General features: G+C 52.3%; 1 long non-coding RNA gene across 1 annotated transcript; it reads left to right on the top strand.

Annotated features, from left to right (window-relative positions):
• Positions 1-435: 435 nt before the first annotated feature.
• LOC125184671 (uncharacterized) lies at positions 436-5,589 on the top strand. The gene is made up of 3 exons (XR_007169023.2): positions 436-2,641; positions 3,658-3,810; positions 5,080-5,589. It is a non-coding gene; the product is annotated as an uncharacterized lncRNA (long non-coding RNA).
• Positions 5,590-11,002: the final 5,413 nt, after the last annotated feature.

Here is an 11,002-nt window from a genome sequence, read left to right as displayed (position 1 = left end):
AAATTTTGCAGACTTTTTCCAAGCCTATAGTGATCTTTCCCTGAACGTGACCAATGATTTTGCCACTTGGTTTGAAGCACAGGAGTGGTGATTCTCACAGCCTGCTTTCACCATGACTGCAAGCCCCCAGCCCTGGCCTGGCTGCTCACCAACGGGTGCGAAGGGAAAGCTCGCGGCCACATCCCACAGGCCGTCCCCACAGCCACCTGTGTGCCCTGGCCTCATCCAAGCCCAGCTGGAGGCAAGTGCAGCCTTTCCACTGACCTCACTCCCCAAATATTCCCTCCCCCTGTTTTTGCAGGAAGGAAAGGAGTGCAGAATTAAGGATTGGATACACAGAAGGACTGAAGGAAAAATTCCTGCCCTGGGCTGTCACAAAATGTGTGGAGCCTGCACCCAAAAGCTTGGCGGTGGCTGTGGGATGCCTGGCGACCAGCTGCCCCATGCTTCACATTCTGTTTGCCCCCTGAGGCTGCCCTTTGCACCGAGTGAAAGGGCTTCCAAGGCTGGAGTTCCCCTTCACCCATCCCGACCCAGCTGCTTCATCTCTGGTAAACATCTCCTGGGGGCTTTGTTGTCATTTTCAGAAAATTTCCGTGAAATGCTGGAAAAGCTCATTGGGAGGCTCCACTCTCATGCGTGGGGGAGCAGCAGGGCTGCATCACGGCAGCCGGCACAAACCTGAACCCTCGGCTTGCTCCTGCAGAGCTGTGCCTGTGTAGGTGGGAAGCGTCTCGTGCCACACGCAGCATGAGCCCTGCACGTGGCATCGCAGAGAATAAAGAGAACAGGATTCCCATCGTGCAACCAAAGAGCTGCTTATTGCAGTTCTGCCAGACTATAAGTGGCATGGGTGGCAATGCACCTCCCCACAGTGCAGCTGATGTTTGCAGGAGTGCACGGTGCTGGCACCAACCTCCTTGTCCTGCATCAGCGGTCTGCGCGCATCATCCCAACATCTGGTCCGGCTGCAGCGCTTCACTGCCAGCACCAGCACACATCCTCCAGGGACATCCAGTGTTGCATGGCAGCCCAAGCCCTGCCCGAGCCTTTCTCTGCTGGCGCAAAGCTCCTCGGCAGCTGCTCAAACGCAGCGGAGAAGGGAGGAAGGGAAGTGTGGGTGGGTTTGCTGTGGTGAGTACAGCGTGGCCTCAGCCAAGCCAAGAGGTTGCAACTTGTGTGTAGAGAGGGGAACTGGGGAGATCTGGAGAAACTCTTTCAAAAAAAAACAAATTCAAGCTAGACCCTGCACTGCAATGAGGCCATAAAAAAGCTATGTGTGGGCACAGGGCCATGGTATTTCTCGGTGTTTCCCTGTTTTCCTCTGCACATCCGTGGTGCTTTCTCCCTCTCAACCTGTTTGTCAGCTCCTGCCATGTGTGCCGTCACTTCTAACCGCTGGCTTAAGTTTTACTAGTGCACAGCATCCAGGGCTGAAAGCAAACAGTGGTTTGTGTTACCAGGAGGTAATGGCGAGGTGATGTTTGGGAAGGAACCTACGAACAGGACTGCAATGTTACCAAGAGAAGAACTAAAATGTTTCTCCTGTGATGTTCCTTCCAGATTGCTCTGAGGTTTACAACAGGCAGGTTTTCTGGCAGCAAACCCATTTCTCAGGGCGTAAACCTTCCCTGCAGTTTGTGCCAGCTACAGGCGCTCCCTGGTGAGGTGGGAGAAGAGGAGCTGCACACAAGTCCTGCTGCTCACAGGCAAAAACGGTGCCGAACCCAACAGGACTGGCCCCAGGGCTGGCTGCGAGTGATGGACGCAGTGCGAGCCGGGTGAGCTGCCTGTGGCTCAGCCTCCCGAAAGAACGCCCCGCTGATCGATAGCACGTGTGCTCGCTTAAACCTCTGGCTCTTCTCCCGGCTCATGAGGCTTGGCTGAAGGCTGATGAACTATGCGGCTTCCTACTTGGTATAAATCATCCTATACATTTATTGCGGTCATAAACCTGGCAGAGAGGAACGCTGGTGCTGTTTCCAATGCCAGTCGCTATCGGTTGTGCCATCGTCTCCTGCGTGCAGTGCATACAGCCGCGGGGGTGCGAGCAGCCCGCGAGCCCTCGGGGGAGGCAGAAAGGACTGTGCTGGCACCGATCCCCTTACGCCGCTGCTCCTCTGCCCCCGGCCCCACATGAGGGCAGAGTGGGTCCTGACCCAGCTGCCTGGGAATTTCTCCATTGGTGCAGGGCCTTTGCAGCAGGGTGCTGGCTGAGCATGCCGCAAGCGAGCAGCCTCCGCGGAGACGGCAAAGCCTCCAGTCCCGTGAGAACATGCTCCCCGGGATGCGCCAGGAGCCACTGACATCACGCCAGAAAACGCGTGTTGTGGTCCTCGCTCCATCGCCATGGAAACCAAGTGCAGAGCTCCGGTCTGACATCAGCAGCGGGGTCACCATGTGCAGCCCGCCTGCCTTCGTGGCACCTCGCCTGCCTTCCCCAGCACCTCGCCTCGTCCCTCACGGTGCTGCGGGCAGGGCCGGTGCGAGCTGCACATCCACGGGGCGGCCGACGGAGCTGTGCTGCATGGGGCCTTGTGCTGGGAGCTGCCCTCACAAAGGGGCCTGGCGACAAAGGCAGGCGGGGACCTGAATCCCGGGCTGGAGGAAGGGACACCCTGTCCGGGCCCTCCCGGTCCAGGTGGGAAACCCATCAGGGTGACTCAGTGGGGCGGTTCTCGGGCACCTCCGGGCCTTGGGGAGGGGTTGCCTTGCAGGACGCAGCAGGTGAGGGGATGGCACAGGACTTATTCTGGGATGCCTGAGCCATGCCACCAGCATTCCCAAGGCTGCTGAGCTGCTTTGGCTATCCCCGCATGTCCCCCGCCCCCTGGCCGGAGGCACCCTCTGCATCTCAAGCTGCTCCCACGGGTGCTCAATGTTCCCACTGCTCCGGTCCTTTTGCCAACACAAGTCCCAGCTTCCAAAGCTCATGTGAGAAAAATGAAGTTATTTTTGGCTATGTGTGAAAATGGCTTTAAGCTGGCAAACCGGATGGAAAAAAACATGAAATCAGGACATGCTCCAGGACTCCTTAAAGGGTATCGCGATGGCAAATATCTCTCGGGGGAGCGCTGGGGGAGTGCATCAGCCCCTGGCGCTGGGTGGAGGAGCTGGGTCATGTCCCCAGCACCCCTCTGCCCAGTAGCTGTGCAGAGTGCTGCCCTGGAAAGCGCTGGGAACATTCCATAAGCAAGTGCAAGGAAATGTCGTGAGCTAGTCGATATTTTCTTACTGTGGGGAGCACCGGGGGCTTGGCTCTTTCCAAGGGTGCGAGGCCATCAGGGAGGCTTCTGGCAAGGGGGGGGGGAGGAGACCTACCAGCCTCTTGCTGCTATCACTCCTCTCTACGTTGCCCAGCAAAGCCACCTAATCATTTTCAGCCCCACCGAGAAAGTTCAGGTGAGGTCAGCTGTGTGTGCCGGGCCACCGGCCCCTGCTTGGTCCCCACATGGCTCTTCCCCATCCCGCTGCAGGTGCTGTGCCCCATCCTGCAGCACGCCGCGGGCGCTGCTCTGTTCTGCTCCGTGCAGAAGAAAAGCTGGGCCAATCCTTCCGACGCTCTCACATTTTCCAGGGGAATAAAACCCCCTCCCTGGTGCTGCTGGCCGCCCACCCAGTGGCCGGAGCTGTGCGACCTTGCACCTCCTCCTGCAGATCTGTCACGGGCCCCTGTGCACCCGAGAAGGCAGAAGACGTACGTGACACATGATGGCTGGCATTTAGGGACCTCTAGGTGTGCGTGCAGATGCTATTTGTGGAGCTGTGCTCACACAGACCTGGACGCCGGCTTCGCCCAAACCCCTGCCCGTGAGTGTCCAATTCCCCTGGGATGTTTTAAATGTCAAGGTTCGCGTCCGCGGCATCTTGGGGACGGAGGAGGGAAGATGAGACTTGCTGCTCACATGGTCATGGACAACCACCCCTCAGCATGTCCCCCTGGGGAGGCAGGGAAGAATTTGGGCCCGAAGAAGGAAAATGAGAACTCAGGGGAAGATAAAGCTAAAAATCACCCATCTACGCACCCAGCCAGGACGGGCTTCTCAGAAACAAAAGGCTGAGGTGCAGGGAGATGAAATGATTTTACCAAGGCCACGAAGCTTTAACAGAGCAGGGCCAACACCTGGCATGCTCCCAAGGCAGCTCCTCTGCTCCCAAAGGTCTCTGCTCTCTCTGTGGGTCCTGAGTAGCCCGTGCCACCGCGGTGACATTTTGGGGCAGGAGAGCGGGAGCTGCAGGGGGAGTGTTGTGGCCAGGCAAGGTTGCTTACTGCTGGCAGCAAGTAGCTAAAGCCCACAGCCAGCCAGCCCTGTGGGGCAATGAGCAAATGCATAAAGCATCCATGGGGAAGGTCTGCTCAGGACCACCAGGAGAGGTCCGGACGGATTGAAGGCAAGGAAGTTGCGCCCCAGGTTGTGTTATTTGTTTCACCTTGTTGAAGAGGCAAGGGGCAGCAGTGGGCACCAACCATTGCTCAGTCCCCGTGCTGCGGGACTGGTGCCAGGGGTACTCTTTGCCTTCAGCTGGAAACCCACTTTTGCCCGATTTCCCAGGAATGAAAGGCATTCTTTACTGCCATCTGCAGACATAACCCCTGCATAAATTAAAGGCTCCGACAGCGACAATGCCTGAGAATTCCGGGTGGTTTTCCATCACCACAGATTTTCCTCCATGTTAGGAGGCTGCAGTGCACTTCTCCAATTGCCTACAAAGCCTGCCGCTCTGCTCTCTAAGATTTTTCTCTAAAACCACAGCACTTGGAAGTAAATCGAACCCAGGAGAGTTGATGCCAAGGGCCGAGATGTTTGCGTGCATTTGCTGAGACGAAGCCAAGGGGGTGCGGTCGTGCTGGGGAAGCACAGGGGGGCCTGCAGCTTGTTGTCATCATTGGCACCATCATTGTTTTCTTACAAAAGCAATAACAGAGAAATGAAGAATTTTTGGTGCTAGAGGGCAATGCACATTGACAAAAAAGAAAAAAAATACCCCCAAAAGAAAACTGAACCAGAAGCCTTAGCAGGATATAAGCCAATTTAGCCCCACCAGCACTGTGATTTATCTGTGTTTTTCTCAAACCAGTGGAAAAGGCAGGTGTTCCTGAGCAGTGGCTGCAGCAGGGCCAGGGTGCACGTAAGGCACTTTGGGGACTTGGAGGTACTGCTGCTTTGTGCTGTGTGAAATACCAGGCCGCAGACAGATGGACATGGGTGATGTACCAAAGGGTCCTCGTCACGAGGGAATTCAAGTAAAACTGGCTCTCTGTGCATTTTGAGTTTTTGCCTGAAAACCTGCACCGTCGGTGCTGTCTCCTGTGTGTTGCAGCATTGTTCACCCCCCTCATGGGATGTGGTGTCCGTGGGCTTGTGACATGGGCTTGTTAGCCAGCCAGCACGATCTACATCGAATTTACTTCTCTGCATTGCTCTGCGGGGTCAAGAAAGGAACACACACACTTATAACGTTATACAGAATAATAAAGTACCAATGAAAAAGCCCTTTGGTGGATAATGTTCTGGGATTCTAATTAAAGTGAAGTAAAACTCTGTACACTCAAATGCCCCTGAGGGAATGTTTTACTCTCTCCACTCTGGCACTTCTACAGCTCTTGAATTTGCACATTTCTGGTGTTCTGCAATCCTCCAATATCCCAAAGTAAGAGCAGATGCTTTTAACAAGCTCATGGCCCAAGCAGAAGTCACCGCTGCTGTACCCAGAGGTGTGAGGCTTCTTGGTTGCCCTCCCACTGTTTAGGAACACTTTTTTATCCCCTTATAATGGTAGTTGGGGAAACACATTCTTAAAACAAAACAAAACAAAACACAAATCAGGCATTTGTCTGGTGACACTTCTACCTATATCGCTTGCCCATGTGATGAGCAGCAAGTCCTGCTTGGTGCTGCCAGCAAGGAGAGCTGGCTCTGAGACTTAGCGCCACACAGTTATTGGAAACGAGCACAGAGCTGGCAAGTTGTGACCTCGGCAAACACCCTTACAGCCCTTCTCCTCTTCCCTCAGCTGGAGCTAATGAAACGTGAATTAATTTTGACTTAATTTTGAATGGACATGGATTAATTTTGACTTTCCCTATCTACAAAGCAAGCCATGAAAAGCAAGCAAAAACAGATGCAAAAAGCAGGCTTCAGTTCAGGCTGTCGTTCTGCCTGCTCAGCCCATCAGCTGCTGTGCAGACTACACTTCATTTCACTGACCCCTTGTTAATCTTCTTATACAGATCAGCCCTCCCTTTTTCTAATTATGCATACATGCAGGCCGTAACAATATGTCCCTGTCTCACCATGCTGCCCCCACGTGCACACGAGCGTGTTTTTCCTTCCCCACGTTACCCCTGTCCGCTCTCCCTATTCCAGAAGCCCCATCCCACGTCTTCTTTTTTCTCCCCCGTGCACGAAGGCCCCTGGGTAATGCTTCTGAGCCCTGTGGGTCCCTGCATGCACCCATCCCTGTGCACCCAGGCCTGGAGCCTCCTAAGGCAGCAGCGGCACTGGGTGCCGGCGAGGCACAGGGCAGGGCACCGCAGCTCCAGACCGAGAGCAGAGAGATGCTCCTGGTCATTTCCTTTGCTCCTCTTCACAGTGATTCTCTCAGCTAAATAAGTCCTTGTTTCCCAGAGCCTTCAGGACTGGGAGAGGGCAAGGGGGACCTCAATGGAAAAGAAGAACTCCTTGGTGGGATTCCAAAAATAATGAGTTAGTTAGCTGCCAGTGCAAAACTTCCCTCCTCCGTTTCTGTGTTTAATAACCATGCCGGGAACAAATACGGATGGATGAAAAGGGATTAATTGTGTTTTTAATGAGCTCAGACATTCCATTTGCAGAGACTGATGCTCGCTGCAGACCGTGCAGAGATCATGATGTCCCCTCAGTGGCTATCAGCCCCGCTCTCAGGTGGTGTGGTCATCCTCCGAGATCCAGCAGCAGGGAGCTCCGGACGATGGGATGACAGGTAAAGGCAGATGAGAAGACTGCCTCGGGCTCCTTCTGCACCCGGGAAACCTGACTCAGGTGTCAGCGTCAGTGAGGTATTGCAGCTAGACCAAATGCGTCAGATGCCTCCCTTTATGTTAGTCTGCTATCTCATAACCCGAAGGGAAGCATAAAGCCGGTATTATTTAAGTAGTCTAAAGATGTTTTCATGTCTCTTGTTCTTTTTTCTGATAGCTGGTAGATAATGAGGAGAGTTCTTGACAGTATCAGAGGAGATCTTGCAAAATACAGAACTTCTGTTAGACTCAGCAGATAACTTGATAAATTGTAGAAAACAAAAAGAGAGGCTAGGAAGGTGCTGCTGTTTGGTATCTGCGTGAATCACGCAGTTAGGAGGCAGGCTTCACTCCCCATCGGGCGCTGGTATGCACGATGTGCTCCACCAGCAGCTGCTGCAGGAAGCAGCAACTTGCTGCTGGGCATTCCTGCACCCTTCCCTGTGCTGCCGCTGTAATTTGCTGCAAAATCGTCTCTCTAGAGTGAGAAACAAGGTGAGAACCCGTTTATATGGAGCTTTACACCTGGGAAGAGCATTCCCCAAGCCTGAGAGCAAATGCTGCTGATCTCCAGTTGCCACTGCCAGATGAGAGCTGGTTTATCTGATCCAGCCATGTCTCACATCACTAAAAACTGGGGGGCAAGCGCATGCAGAGGTGATGCTGGGGTACAAATATGGAGTTGATCCCTTAAGCCCAAGCTGCAGGGGCTCTCATCACCCTCTGTGGCTGCTGTCACCTATTCCCACCAGCACAGCAGCTGAAAAGGCCTGCCTGCAGCTTTCCTTCTCTTCCCTAGCACCTCTTTCTCCTGTTGTGCACCCCCCCAGCGTTCTCTCTTCCTTCCCTTCCTGCAGTGGTTTTGCTTGTTTATCTGTATTTCAAAGCACGCGTATCAGCTTTCTTGGATGAAATCCCAGAGCTCCACATGTGGCTCCTTGTGCTGACGTTAACCCAGATTTCTGGGCAGAGGAAAGATCCCGCTGCAGGAAGAAGCCGGTGCTGCGGGACCCCAGTGGCTATGAGCAGAGATTGTCTGGCTGTACCGCAGACACCCGCCACAGGAGGCTGGCCACTGGTTTCAGGGGAGCTGCTGGAAACCCGGAGCAGCCCTCTGGTGACAGAGATCACACCTGGCGTGCATTGGCACGTCCACAAGCACGTGCTTTGTTCTCAGGCTGCAAGATGCCCTGCAGATGTGTTTTCGGGTATCTGCACCTTTCAGAGCCCATCCTCACTTCATTATGGGATTCAATGTTCAATCGAATGTAAAGTCACATATATGTGCTCCGACCAACAATCCCCCAGCTCTATCAAGGTGTTTGTTGCGATGGTTTGTCCCCCAGAGCTACTGCAGTGATACGAGACAGGCAGCACCCGTGCTGGAAAACCAGGGGCACAGTGGTGCATAGAGCCCACTGGTGGAGGAAGCAGGAGCGCACCCACTGGGATGGGGCCGGGAAGGCTCCCCGTGACACGCGTTGTGCAGCTGGGGTACGGTCTTCGCAAAGCACACAGGCAATGACTAATCGCCGAGTCTCCAAAAATATTTTGCCAGGTGTTTGTTTCTCCAGGCAGCTGCATTTACATGTTTACTCATCGCACGAAGCCTCCACACCCGATCTAGTGATCGAAAGGGCATTTTCTCAGCCCAGGCAGGGAGCAAGCGATTGCTGCTGGAGGTATGAGTACGCCCAAGGCAAAAAGTTCAGCTCCTCGAAGACACTCAGGTCCAGGACACTACTTCCAGCCCTCCAGAGAGAGCGACCAGATGCAAACCTAAATTCTCAACTTTTGCCAAAGAATTTGGATTCCCAGTTCACGATGAGGGCCCATCATTAAGGAAAAAACGACAGTATATCACCGTGAATCCAGGAAATGTTTATAACAAAAAAAAAAAAAAAAAAGTCATGGGCTACTTCAGACGTTTAGAAGTCAAGGGGCTCAGCTATGATGATGCAGAGGGGGCAGCCCCTTCCTGTGGTCTGCTCTTCTGGACGTGTCTTCCCACCTGAATTACAGTCAGTAGCACAATTTCTGGAGAACCGCATCGGTGCAGAACAGGGATTTTGATGCCAGATGCAGCCTACAGGCACCAGGGATGCCTTGCTGCTTGCCTGGCCTTCACAGCAGCATTTTTGCACTGATTTCAGTGAGTCGGGTTTTTTGTTGCTGCTGTTTTTTTCTTAAAAATTCCCATCAGTTGACAGCTGGGATCAGGTGGAGTTTGTCTGGCACCAACTTCTTCAAATCGGCAGCTATTTTAACAGATGTCTTGGTCAAAATAAAGGATAACATTAGCAGCGCGAGGCTGGGACTGTAAATCTGGCAAGAAATTGCAGTTTTGCTGGCGTTAAGAATAACTTTGATTTTCTGTTTTATTTCTTTTGGCTGGGAGCAAGGTGCTAATATTAATTTACTCTAAAATCCGTTTGACATTATGTAGGAGAGAAAAGGGAGAAAAATATATATATATATTTTCCCCTTTGCTGATTACATTTTTTTGTTAATATTTAAGAGCCTGTAACTAAACAGGAGGCAGTTTGTTTCCAAGAGGGGAAAGTGCTAGCATCCTGCAGCTATCAGCAGCGTCTGCTGGCCAGAGACTAAACATCATCCACCTGCTTTCTAGACTCTTGACAGAGACACAGGATCTTTATATCCTTTCACCAAGCCCCAGACTCAGCAAGCTATTTAAATATAGGCTTGACTGGAAACAGGAAGAGTTATGGAGTTAAAAAAAAAAAAAGGCTTGCACACAGAGGGAAAACTTGGCTGAGGTCTCCAGAGCTGCATCAGACCTTCAGTGTTTCCTAGAGCAGGATAGGAAATCACAGGCTTGCAAAGGCAATTGCTGGTGTTGATGCCTGTAGTTTATTACGGGTTAAAATATTTTGCTTCTCTCAAAGGTACAGGGAGAAGCAGAAGGTTACAATGTGCCAACGGCTTAAATATGTGTAATAAACAAGGGCACCTAACGGATGAGCTGTGCAGGGGATTTATTTGGTAACAAAGCAAACCATCCACGGACCCACCTCTTACATCTTGTTTTCCATCCGCCTAGCACGCCACTTGTCAAGAGCGTGGTGTCAGCTTTGTAGTGAATTAACCCAAAAGCAGCCCCTCCAGCGCCGTGGGAATATATCGTGTCACAAGCGCCTGAGCACAGGGGTGAGCCAGAAAGAAAAAGTAGATGGAAAAAGCGCTGCTCTCCATAATTCAGACTTCTCGAGCCAGAAGGGGCTGTCAGGCCATCTAGTCTGGTCTCCCGTCCATCACCACCCCTGCAGTGTTACCCCAATCCTGAGCGTAGCTCTTGTGGCTGCCTCGAGCTGCCCTGGTGAAGGGTGCTAGGGATCAGCTGGAGGTGAAGGAGCCCCTGTCTCCTTTGCTGTGCTCCAGCCTCCCTGGCAAAACTAACTGTGCCTCGCCAAGAACCACAGTTTGCTTCTCTTTAGTACAGTAGTATCTCCTTTTTGAGGAAAAAAAAATGCAGATGAGTTTTTATCAATTCATGTGCTTATCAAGTGGCACCAAGATCTTGGATTTTTTTGCCAGAATATACATAACTCCGGCTCCTCGCAATTTAACATATAAGCAGTGTAAGAGGGAGAATATATGGTATCTTTGATTTGTAGCAAAATCACATGCCAGAATGTATTATGCAGAATTGCATTCGAGGTTAACCAGTACATACCACTAACATACAGACCGCGAGTCTGCTGTTTGTTTCTCATTAAGATTTTGTCTGGAATTTGCATTTTTAGACTGTGCTGAAAGCTCTGTCTCTGTTTTGGGGACAGCACTAGGGTTTGCTGAGTGGTGGCTTGGCTCCCATTCAGGAGAGCTTCAGTTTCATCAGCTCCAAACTTGGGAAAAATTCATTTTGAAGCCCTTTTCTCCTCAAAGGCTCTAGCAGACACGTGGTTGGATTCCTCCCGATGTCACGGTCAGTTGAACAGCACGGGGGATCAATCTGTCCCCTGAGGAAGCTATTCAAAT

The sequence above is a fragment of the Anser cygnoides genome, chromosome 3, assembly GCF_040182565.1.
Source record: "Anser cygnoides isolate HZ-2024a breed goose chromosome 3, Taihu_goose_T2T_genome, whole genome shotgun sequence".
Lineage (NCBI taxonomy): Eukaryota > Metazoa > Chordata > Aves > Anseriformes > Anatidae > Anser > Anser cygnoides.
This window is presented reverse-complemented; position numbering and strand designations above follow the sequence as displayed.